Source organism: Coloeus monedula, assembly GCF_965178545.1.
Source record: "Coloeus monedula genome assembly, chromosome: Z".
Classification (NCBI taxonomy): domain Eukaryota; kingdom Metazoa; phylum Chordata; class Aves; order Passeriformes; family Corvidae; genus Coloeus; species Coloeus monedula.
The window spans coordinates 24,846,477-24,859,428 of record NC_138822.1 but is presented as its reverse complement, the minus strand read 5'-3'; positions in this window follow the sequence as shown (position 1 = coordinate 24,859,428).

The following is a 12,952-nucleotide window of genomic DNA, read 5'->3' as shown; positions in this document are numbered from 1 at the left end:
CTTCACCTTTGCAGTTCACATTTCTCAAGCATCTGTTGCCATTTCTTCAAATGGCAAACTGTTAGGCTATGGATAATGGAGGGTCCAAAACACTGAAGTAACTACCTTCAGTAAATGAACTGAAGCAGTTCCTTCAGGATATTGGCAAATAAACATGCTAGAACAGCTGTATCAGGAGATATGAAATGAAACAAATGCAGGCTGAAAATGTGACACAGGCAAATTCAGATAGGAGATAAAGATGATTACATTGCTGTTGTATTTTATTCTAGTCAAGGTTAATGACCTGCATTTGAAGAGCCTTGTAAATCAGTTATTTGTGTCTACCAGAACACAAGGACATACAGTCAACGATTGCTTAGGCACTGTTACCGTGGGGAAACTGCAACATGCGTATCAGTCAATGAGGCCCGTGGAAAAGAAATCTATATGGACCAATTCTTGGTAGATGTTTCAGAGAGATGTTTATTTCTCCAACTGCATGGTTGGAGGTTTGTCGAGAAACTGTAGCAATCACAGGACCCAATGGTCCTTCCCTGCGCAGGGGAACACAAAACAAGCAATGGGGAACGAGGCTGACCAGGGGCTAGGGAAACCCCGTGTCTCCCCCACCAGGGCCCCTCTCCCAGGACCACATGGCAGGGGGAGGGCTCCAACATTTCACCCGTTTATTTTTAACAAAAAGAGATTTAAAACTTAACATTGAAAACAACTGGATAAACATGAGATAATAAGGACAGTTTCAAAACAAAACAAGCCACCCTCCTGAGTCTTTAAATGTCCAAACAGAATCTCCGGAACATCTTAAGGCTGACAGAAGGGAGACAGGACTCTCTGGGCATGCTTTGTGGGGAAACTGAGGCAGGAGAGGGTTTCTTCTATTTGTACCTGTTGGAACACTAAACAAAAATAGTTAATTTCTTCCCTCCCCCTTTTCATCCCCCCCTCAGCATTGGAGAGGAGTTGTAGGGAAAGAGAATTGTATAGGGAAGCCATGGGGTGAAAAACAGAAATAAACTGGTGATGGGGTAAACTTAGGAAGGGGTTCATATTGGGTATAGGATAAAAGGGGAAAGTAGGCTGTGGGTAGGGAAATTGCAGGGATGGATATTGTTTATAATTTTGTGCATAACAGCTGCCTTTGACTGGAATACCCCCAGGCCCAGTAACATTTGCTGCTTGTAAACCCTTCTTTCCTTGCACTATATCAAATTGTATAACCTCCCCATCTCCTACACTTTGCAGGTAATTTTTAGGGTTATTCTTTTTAATAGCATTTCTTTGAACAAATATGTCTTCTTGGTTGTCACATCTTGTTATAAAACCATAATTTTGTTTAACATTATACCATTTTACTATTCCTAAAACCTTAGCTACGATGATCTTCTCCTTTTTCCGAGTGGTTGCTGTTTTCTGTCTCGCTGCGTTTTTGCTTTCTTTTTCACTTTCACTCACTTCCATGTTGGAACTGCCAGGGTTGTCAGTGCTGCTGGGGCCGTCGGGGCTGCTCATGCCTGCGCACTCTTCTTGGGATAGCATTTGGGGCTGCACGGGCTGGGCCGGGCTGCGCCGCTCAGCTCCCCGTGCACCGCCTCCTCTGCTCTCAGCTGCACTGCCACTGCCCGGGGCCGCGCCCACGCCTCAGCCGGGCCCCCGAGCGACAACCCCCCCGTGCCCTGCTCCAGCTCGCGTCTCGGCTGGGCGCGGCTCCGCTCCGCTGCCACCAGCCGCCGCCCGCGCACCGCCCCTCTTGGTCGGGCATTCACGGGGCTCGCTCCACCATGCGCTGCGCGGGGCCAGGTGTGCACCACCAGGTCGCCTCACTCCTGCCGTGCCTCTCTCCACTGCTAACACTGCAGCTCACGTTGCTCCGCCCACGCATGGGAATTGCCTGCTGCTGCTCGCAGAGCGCTCGGTTCACGTGGGCTGGGTCGCATGGTCCCTGAAGCAGTTTTAACTTCACAAGGACACAGCTGACATTGTTCAACAGTCTCAGTAATTAAATAATATTCACAAAAATATTCTTCCATCGGCATATATTTTGACTCAGAAATTAACTGTGTCCAAACGGTCTTCCAAAAATCTTTGGTAAGAATTAAATCCCAAAAAACATAGAAAAAGTTCTTAAATAACCATGCTAGGAAGTGTTTCAGTTCTTTTTGAGCTTGAATTAAGCTAAAATTTACAAATCGTTGTTCAAGAATCTTTTCAAGTTTAAGATAAATGTCCATATGTGGCTCTGAGAGCCAAGAGTCTTTCCATGCTTCCTCCATACTTTAGAGATGGAACAGCAAAACAAACACAAGAAGAGAAATCCAGAGTTTACTCAAAAATCAGTCGCTGTCCTTAGGGATCAGGGATCGTTCTGCTCGCAATTCTCCACCATTTGTTACAGTGGGGAAACTGCAACACGCGTATCAGTCAACAAGGCCCGTGGAAAAGAAATCTATATGGACCGATTCTTGATAGATGTTTCAGAGAGATGTTTATTTCTCCAGCCACATGGCCGGAGGTTTGCCAAGGAACTGTAGCAATCACAGGACCCGAGGGTCCTTCCCTGCGCAGGGGAACACAAAACAAGCAATGGGGAACGAGGCTGACCAGGGGCAGGGAAACCCTGTGTCTCCCCCCCAGGGCCCCTCTCCCACGACCACATGGCAGGGGGAGGGCCCCAACAAGGCACAAAATCTCCTGGAAACAAATCTGGTAATGGGCACATATAGTAAGTGTTGTGGTTTAACCCCATTTGGCAACTAAGCCACACAGGGCCACTTTTTCCTCTCTTCTGGTAGGACAGTGGAGAGTTGGAACAGTAAAACTGAAAAAACCTTAGGATTGAGATAGATACAGTTTAATAAGTAAAACAAAAGCCACACATGCAAACAAAGCAAATCAGGGAATTCATTCACCCCTTCCCATGGCCAGGCAGGTGTTCAGCTATTCCCAGGAAAACAGGTCTACATCACATGTAATGTTGACTTGGGAAGAGAAGCCAAACACTTCAAACATCCTCCCCTTCTTTCTTCTTCCCTAAAATTAACATGTAAAGCATGATGCCATATGGTCTGGAACATCTCTTTGGTCATCTGGGGTTACCTGTCCCGGCTGTGTCCCCTCTCAAGTCCTTGTGCACCCCCAGCCTGCTCACTGGTGGGGTGAGAAGCAGAAAAGCCCTTGGCTCAGTGCAAGCCCTGCTCAGCAATAGCTAAAATATCCCTGTGGTATCAACACTGTCTTCAGCACAAATCCAAAACATAACACTCCAGATACTGTGAAGAAAACTAAGTCTAGCCTAGACAAACCCAGCTCAGGAGGATAGCTACAATGAAAAAAGATACATTATGTGCAGTTTAAAGGAGTTATCTTTCTGATGCTGTGAAAATTATTTACCCTCTTTCAGGGCTGGATCTGTCATATGCATAACTAGTCTTTTTTTTTTTTTTTTTTTTTTTTTTTTTTGGGTTTTGTTTACAAGATAATATGGTAATGTTTCCTTTCCAGCTAGCATTTTAACATTCTCTTGAGCATGGCTCTGTTTTCCTTTGGGTGCCCCATCATTTGATATAGCACATCAATGAGGAATCTCTTTAACTTGATCTCCTAAGAAAAGAAGGCAAATGTAACATATTATTGTCAGTTCCATCCTTGCTTAAGTTTTCCTTCATGTCCTTCTTGGGAATTTTTTCACTATGACTGAATCTGTACCACATTTGAGACAGAGAAGATAGAAATATCTGAAACTTCCAGAAAATTTCATAAAATTCATTGGAACAGATACGTGAGTGCCATTCACCAGAGAAAGTTATAACTCAGTCACAAGCCTTTATTTATAGCCAAGAGTCAGCCAGGTGATGGCATGCAGATCTGGAGGAGCAGATGCCCTTTGTAGATGCTCAGTGAAATTGCACTGAGAAGCAACTTTATGATTGCTAATGGTTCCTTAAAAACTGGATGAAGAAACCAGAAAGTGAGGATTTATCATTGTCTCGGTTTTGAAAGACAGGTGTCTGCTAAGGAAGGCAGAAGCCTCCCTTGAAGTGGCAGATATAACCCCTTTTCCTCCGAGTTGTTATAATTTTGAAATCAAGGGCCTTTAGGCAAAGATGTGGGAAATAGGAATAACAGTTCTTTAGTATTATATATCTATGTGTGTATAACAAGGCAAACCAACAATAACTATGGCAGTAACAGCAAACAATCACAAACCCAGTCCCAGCCTTCTCGGCTGTCGGGCCCTTTCCCCTCGGGTGCAGTTCCGCTCGCAGCCGGCAGGGGCGCTGGCGGCTCCCGGTGAGCAGGGCAGGTGCGATGGTTCCCCCGCGGCTGCAGGGGGCGCTCCGGAGCGAGCTCGGGGAGCACGCGGCCCTGGTGGCCTGGGATGCCGGGAAGGGATGGGACAAAGGCTTCACAAACCCCTGGGCAGCCGATCCCGGACTCTCAGGAACAGCAGGCTGGAACGGCAGGCGGGAACAGCAGGCTAGAGCGGCAGGGACGAGCACAGATCCCAGAGGACAGATGAGATGCATCCAAACGGGGAACCCCCCCGGAGGTCGGGCAGGCAAGGCAAGCACGGCTACAGCATAGCGAAAGCTCGAAGCAACAGCGGGGCAGGGAAAAACAGCTTTGGGATCCCGGTGTTGTTTCCAGCAGAAAAGAAAAAAAACAGCCGAAGAAGAAGAAACAGCAGCTCCTTTCTCTGCAGCTTCTCTCTCCAAACGAGAGCGAACTGACCCCACCCCCAGGTGAAACAAAAGGGTAGCCAGGTCTTTTGTTTGCTCTCAAGCACCCAGCAATTTATCGTCTTAGTAACAGAATGGGGGAAAATTCCTTTAACAGGAAAAAACTAGACCTCTTAAAACCCCAACACATTTAAACCTGCAATAACTAATACTGAGAGTGCTCCAGGTAAATATTTTTACATTGAAAAATCTTTGAGGTAACACAAATGTCAGATTCATACAGGTTTCATTTAAACAGGGCTCTGACTTCATACAGATACCATTTTTGACATTAGTTAGTACTTATTATTGAAGAACTGTCTCTTGCACACCGTGTTCACTGAAAGAGATGGAAAAGGTCTTGCGTATTGTTTTGATCCCACCACTCAGTGAGCAAATGTTTAACTTCAGTCATTATTGCAGTTCCCTCAAAGTATCCTTAAATTTCAAGCTGAGCAGATGGATAAATTCTTGTAAGGAAAGTGATGTAAGCAACTCAGAGCTACTGAGGCAGTAGCTTCTGCCATGAAATGGTTTTCTCATCATGTTCACACACTCAGACAGACACGTACTCTCACTGAAAGCATGAAGCCTGTAGGAAAGACTGTGAAAGCTATAGAAGACAATCGCAAAAGCAATTAGATACTATTACTTCATTTGCAGTAGTAGTAAGTCTACCCTACTTTACCGACCTTACTGCATTTTTCACTACAACTTTACAAGTTTTTGGGCATTTCTGCTTTCTTGAATACTTGATCTGGTATGGAAAGTCTGCCTCAGGGCCTTTTGGAGTTAGAATTTTTTTTATTGGTATAGCAGAAAAAACACTCTTTTTTTCCTTGCCTGTTTTGCTAAAAAGCTCTATTGGACATTTTCTGAGTACTGAAGTTACCATTCTGGGAATAGTCAAACAGATATTTGGTTTAGTTTTAAATTATTTTTTTCAAAATTTTGAAGCTAGTTATGTGAGCAGACCTAAGCAAGTGAGCTTTGTTGCGTTTCAGAATTACGCCAGACTAATGAATTTTTTTCCTGTTTTAAAGTGAGTGTTGGCCACTAAAGCATTGAAAGACTAAATGTCCTAGCCTAGTCTGTCTAAGAAGCTGCTTAAGAATTTTTAATATATTGTTATTTGGTCTCCCGTGGAAATGTTAAAAGTTCTTTACACAGTTTCCAGAAGCAGTCCTCAAACTGCCTGCAGGGATATTGACTAATGCAATGAAGGTTCTTCTGTGTTCTCATAGAATCATAGAATTATGAAGATTGGAAGATACTTTTAAGATCATCCAGTCCAACCAACACTGTCACCACTAAACCACACCACCCAGTGCCAGATCCAGGTGCCTCTTAAGTACCTGCAGGGATGGTGATTCTACCACCTCTCTGGGCAGCCTGGTGTAATGCCAGACCGCCCTAAGAGTGAAAATTCTTTTCTGTTATCTAATCCGAATCTCCCGTGTCTCAGCTTGAGGCTGTTTCCTCTGGTCCTCTCTCTGCAGGCACAGTAGTGGAGACCAACCCCCATCTCACTATAGCCTCCTGTCGGAGCTGTAGAGAGCTGTCAGGCCCCCCTGAGGTTCCTCTTTGCAACACTGAACAATCCCAGCTCCCTCAGCTTTTTCTCACAGGATGTGTTTTCTAGACCTCTCACAAGCCTTGTTGCCCTTCTCTGGACATGCTCCAGCACCTCAGTGTCCTTTCTAAAGGGAGGGCTCCAGAAGTGGACCCAGCATTAGCAATGCTGAGTACAGGGGGATGATTATTTCCCTATTCTTGCTGGCCACACTATTCCTGATACAGGTTAGGTTCCATTGGCCTACTTGGCTACCTGGACACAGCTGACTCATGTTCAGCTGCTGTCAAGCAGCACCCCCAAGTCCCTTTCTACTGAATTGCTCTCAAGCTGCTCTTCCCCCAGCCTGTAGCACTGCATGGGGTCTAGGTTTGGGTTTTTTCTGTTTGAAGGCATGAAAACTAAAAAACAGTTGAGATTATTTGTGGAAAACAAGCAATACATGCTTTCTGAGGTTTCTTGCATTACACTCAAACAGCACTGTATTAAGGCAACTTATCCAAAAGGTGCATTAAAAATGCTGTGTAAAAAATCTTTAGATTGCAACAGTCAAGTACCAGAAGACTAAGCTAGTAAGATGAGCCAGAACCAATAGGTAGTAGCACTAAGTATTTTAATTTTCCTTGTTTTCCCTTTGAACTTGTACATTGTGCATGCTGTGCTTAAGATGTACTTGATTTAAAGTAATTTTAAAGCATTTTTAGCAAAGTCAATTCAGAATCCTGCTCTTCTAAATTAATTGCTATAATAGATGCATTTGGAATGTTACAGATGTGTGGAATGCACATTGTTAAATAAAAGTTTCACTTACTAATGTGACTGAGCTTTTTTTTTTTTTTTTTTTTTTTTTTTTTTTTTTTTTTTGCTATGCATGGCTTTTATCCCAGATTGGTTTATTTGAGGTTGGTTTTTTTTTTCAGGTTTCTTGTAGGAGGAAAGATTCCTGTTGCTGGAAGCTGCACGCATTAATTGAGAAAAAAACTTTGGTTTTTTTCCCTCCCCTTTTAATTAAAAGAACAAACACAAAACTGCTTGGAACACCATGGGAACTTCTAACTAAAATTTCTGTAAAACTCACAAGCCATAATGAGCAGCTGTTATGATCACCACATGAAATATTTACAGAGATTTCACTGCTGGATCAGAAAGAGCATCACATAATGGGATTATTGGTATGCATGTTGAAGCCCTTACGCCGCAGAGCAACAGTTTGTTGGCAACAAACTCTGATGGAATAGACTGGATAGAATTTCATCTAGTTGAACATCTTTCCCAAATGCTGGAGTTAAGACGTATTTGTCATCTACATACAAAAGCTACATAAATTATGAAGAATTGGAAACACATCAGTAAGTTTTAGCACATTGTTACTTAATCAAAGTATTTAGTGTCCGTGAATACAAGAAGTATATTTCCATGATAATAAAACTGAATAAAAATGGGAAAAGGTATTTACACATTCCATTTAGGTGTTTTTATATTCAATTAGCTTTGGGCTAGTGTTGTTTCCTGTTCTGCTAGAATATATTATCATTATTTGCTATGTGCTAATGAAACATTGTTGTATGAAGATTATTGTATGATGAAGTCAATTTCAAGAGAAGTCACTGTGCTGGTTTGGGCAAATTTAGAAATATATCCTCTGAGAGAAGGCAGGTTACAACCACCCCTCCCCCCACCAGGTTTGGGAAAAAATGAATTTTCCTTGAAGGAAAGTGAAAGAGATAAGATCTATTTATTTAACAAACACACAGGAAAAGGATGATAATGCTAAATAATAAAACCTCTCGCTGTGGAGAAAAAACCTGGGAAAATTTTTAGAGTCCTTCCGTAGATCTCTCTCCCCCTTCTTGGAGCTGGGACAGGGTGATGGGCCCACCACAGGGGCCAAGGCCTCAGTGGAAAGTCCTCCCAATGTATTCTGATGTTGAAACCATCCAGCAGAGAAGAAGGGAAAAATCAGAGTCCCAGGAAAACAAAGTTCAACTCTCTGGAGGAAAAGGAGCTGAAAAACTGGCCAAAATCTGGCTGGAAAGAAAGCAAGCTGGGGTGCTTCTTCCCGCTCCCTCTGCTGCTCTTAGAAGCCAGAGGAGTCTGTGTCCTTGAAACATGAAAACAAACTGCAAACTGCTTTGAAGAGTTTGCTTGGTTTTTTCTCCCCCCTCTCAGGCCCAGTTTAAAGGCACAGAAAGGCACAAAATTAATTTCTGGGCATAGGGCAGCAATATGGGATACACATCATAAAGTCACCCCAAGACAGTCACAGAAAGAATAAAAGAAGAAATTAATTTGGTGCAGGAATGATTATGGAAAAAAATTGTGCAGTAGATTTGGTGGGCATTCTATGTAGTACCTTCATCTTTCTAATTACATGTTAATGGGTCTTTTGGAACTTACTCTTTAATTTCAGGAAGCTTGTGTTTTGCACATTGTTTTGTGATGGCATTTGAGACTTAAAGTTAAGTCTCAGTTCAAGATGATATCCCTTGCATACATAAAGGGCAGTATTAAAGTTGGTATGGTCACAGTGATTAGGTTTGCTTCATTTTGAAAAATTATCCAGATAAACCACACAGACAACAGTGATCTAATTAATTCTTCCATTTGTTGGTTTGTGTACTTTGTTTATATGCAGTCAATGTTAGCCAGTACTGTGGTTTTTAAAACATCAGCAGAACTGACCTGGGCTCAGTAGGGCGAAATGCTGTTATTCTGTTCTCTGTGGAAAAATGCTAGGTAGTGTCTCATTTGTAAGAATCTGTTCTTTGAACACTTTATGCTTACTCTGAAGGCATTTAATTCACCCTGAACTCCTCAGTGGTTTGCATGGATTGTCTGGTGCACTCAATACATATTTTGTTGTCCTTCACTTTTATACTAAAACTAGCAAAGTGCTAGCTATTAGTTTTATCTCATAACTTTTTCACATTATGTATGTCAGACAAAATCTTTTCCATTCATTTCCATTTTATGATTTGGTTTAGCAAGTGATATTTGTAATGTGTTACATGGAATTAGAAATATGGAGGATTCACTTTTTGGGGTGAGGAAAAAAAAACATTAGAAAAATGTGCTCATTAGGTTTACTATTATTTGTCGGAACAATAATGTCCTTTTAGAATAGTGCTCAACATTACTTGTGGGTGGAAAAACAATGTTATTAGGAAGCTGGCATATTGCCTATTTTAACATGAGCCATGTGTTTTACTGTGGAGATTCTTCAGAGTGTTTGCATGAAGCTCTACTGAAAGACTTGTGTCCTCAGTAATCTGAAAAATAAGTTCACTTAATGAGATATCTGAAGAGACTATCTAAGTGTGTTTCCAACTGGAGTACAATACTAAAGGTAGAAGCAACTGCATTTATCCAACAACTCGGGCTTGTTCACGCAACTTGAGGGGAAGTCTTCAATGCAGATCTCAGGGAAACCTGAGCTTTAACTTGCATTAAAAAGCAAAGTCTTCTGTGATTCCACTATCTGGCATTTTAAGTGTTAATTTGTTACTATCACAGGGAGCCAGGTCTAGTTGGTGTTAAGTAAGTAATTTCTTTTCAGAAACGATATTCTTGTCTTACTTCAGAGAGTAAGAGTAACTGAGATGGACAAACTGGGGCACTGAGATCCCCTTCTTTCCCTCCCTCTGCATATACTTCTGAACTATTAACTAGACTGTAGTGACTACATGATCTAACAATGCAAGCATATGCAGCTGCTGCTCTCTTAAAATTAGGATCCTAATGGGAGTTTATTTCTTCAAGCAGTAAATTTATTTGCTGAGATCAGCATATTTGTAGCAGAAAATTAAAATGAAGGTAAAACTCTCAGCATCTGATGCAGAGCAATACACCAGTAACCATTAAATCTTATTGTTCTCTCTGCAGAAGGAAAGGGATGATGAAGATTACTTCTTTTAGTGCTTCCAGTTCAACCCTGTTGCCTGTTTGTTTTCAAAAACTTACGTGCTTGAACAAAATTCACTTTTCCTTCTATAGTATTAGCCTCAGCTTTTCCCTCTAGAAAGCTTCTTGCAAATCAGATTTATTGTTTTCACAGGCTAAAAAGGAGTAAAATCTGTTACATGGCATGTCAGCATACCGTTTTTTCCTTGACAAATTAAAACATTGTAGTGGAGTACAGTTCACCAGTCCCAAAACTCTTGACAAGTGTAATACCATGTAGTACTTGTGTCCACATTCCCAGGAAGCTGAGTCACTGTCAGGTACAGTGTATGTAGTGGGTCCAAATGGCTCTTGAGAAGCTGTGGAAAGTATCACATACTGATGCTGCATGCTTGGCAGGGATTCAAAAGGCTTGGTATTCTGCATTAACAGACGAAGCTGGGAGGATGAATTTTTCAAGGGCCCAGCAGTACAGAAATTTAACTAGCACAAGTTCTATGCTATACTGGGGGGGGGGTTGTTGGGGTTTTTTTCGTTTGGTTTGGGTTTTTTGTTTTGGTGGGTTTTTGTTTTTTGTTTTTGTTTGTTTGTTTGTTTGTTTTTTATGTAGTATTGGAGTTAATTTCAGAGAAAGCAGTAAATCTTTCAGAATGCTACGTAACGCGTTAGCCTATTTCAGGTCTCGGGACAAAAGATAGCAAACTTGTATTTTCTAAAAATGTAGCTCTTATAAAAATATGAGTTCAAACACTGGAGACACACACAAAATATTAAAATAAATCTGCTGGGGACAGGCTACAAACACTCTTTTATAGGCTACTATGTTTTTGTATTCAGAGTTGCATCCTATTAACATTATTGTTGATGTCCCAGTAACAGGCCTTAAGTTGACAACAAAATACAAATCTGTAGCTGTTCTTGCCATACTCAAAATACTCAAAATACTCAAAATAGATGAGCCATTTCATCCTTCAGGTTGTTCTTTTTCCCTCCTCATTTAGTTCTTCCCTCTCACGACTTTCATAATATCATAGTTTTAGCTTCAGAATACTGCAAATGTATTCAAATTTATTTTGATTATCAAATTTTTTTGAAAGGATGGAACAACGTCTGGGTACTACTGGAAGTATTTTTGCTTTTGCTTGGTCCTGGGTTTTCCTGTGAAACAATATAATTGAAGACTGAGCTTAAAGAAAAGTTGGGATATGGTCTTGGTTGTCTTTTTTTTTCCAACCAAGTTCACTGATGACCACCTTAATTCCTGATTTAAGTGAACCACTGAGGCATAATTTTATATTTTTACCACAGACTAGTTTATAGTATCTACATTTTACAGTTGTGTTTCCATGTTACAAGACAGAAGTTAGAGGAGAGATATGTGTGTTTTGACTGGGGATTCTTTCCTTCATTCTTTAGTGCAACTCACTCAGACATCTCATGCTTTGCTTGTGGAAATACTATCTGGGCTTCCAACACCATGGGGGCAGCCATGGGTCAGTGTTTGTCTTGGTTCAGTGATGGTCTATTTTAATTTCATGCTTTCATGCCAGTTGTAGATACCACATCTACAAGAAGGCTTGTTGATGGAGATACTCACATTCTCTTTAGTTTAGGAAAAATAATAAAAACACTAGTTCAGCTTTTCTAATGCCATAATGATTTTTAACTATTGGTGTAATGCAGAAATGTATTTTCCTGTTTCATAAAGGCATTCAGAACACCGGGGAAGCCACACTTGGTCTGAGAGGATTGCAATGTCATCACAAGGCTGATAACACTGAGATAGAGGTAGGACGTTGTCTTGGGGTGACTTTGTGATGTGTATCCCCTATCACTGCCCCATGCCCAGAAATTAATTTTGTACCTTTCTATGCCTTTAAACTGAGCTTGGGGGGGGGGAGGAAAACCTGAGCAAAACTTTTTCAAAGCAGTTTTCAGCTTGTTCAAGGTCACACAGAGACAGCGACTTTTTTTTCCCAACTGCGGGAGGAGGGTGAGAGGGAAGGGAAGCACCCCGGCTTGCTTTCCTTTCCATCCAGCTTTCAGCAGTTTTTTTCCTCAGCTCCTTTTCCTCTGGAGAGTTGAACTTTGTTCTCCTGGGACTTTGGGTTTTTTTCTTTTCTCTCTGCTGGACAGTTTCAACATCAGAATACATTGGGAGGACTTGTCCACCGAGGCCTTGGCCTGGAGGTGGGCCCACCACCCTGTCCCAGCTCCAAGGAGGGGGAGAGAGAGATCTACGGAAGGACTCTGAAATTTTCCCAGGTTTCTCTCAGCAGAGCGAGAGGTTTCATTATTTAGCATCATTATCCCTTTTCCTGCATGTTTGTTAAATAAGTAGTTTTTATCTCTTTCACTTTCCTTTGAGGAAGATTTTTTTTTTCCCAAACCTGGTGGGGGAGGGATGGTTATAACCTGCCTTCTCTCAGAGGATATATTTCTAGATTTGGCCAAACTGGCACAGACCTGGAGGAAGAAAGTTGTGTTTAGGACAGAAGTCCAGATTTTAGAATATTTACATTGTGGTTGCTGTCTGTCTCAGGAAATGCCCAAAGTCTAAGGTTACCTCAGTTTCTGTCTGCAAGCTTCTACAGATGCTTGAAGATGTGTCTCCAGGTAAATCTCATTAGTTTTATTTGAACAAGTAGTATCTTTGTGCTAACATCCTACCTTCTAGCTAATTGTCCTAACAAAAGATTTGATGAATGCATTGTCATGGTGTGCAGCAAGCAGCTGGAAATCAGATCTGCTCTTGTTCTGA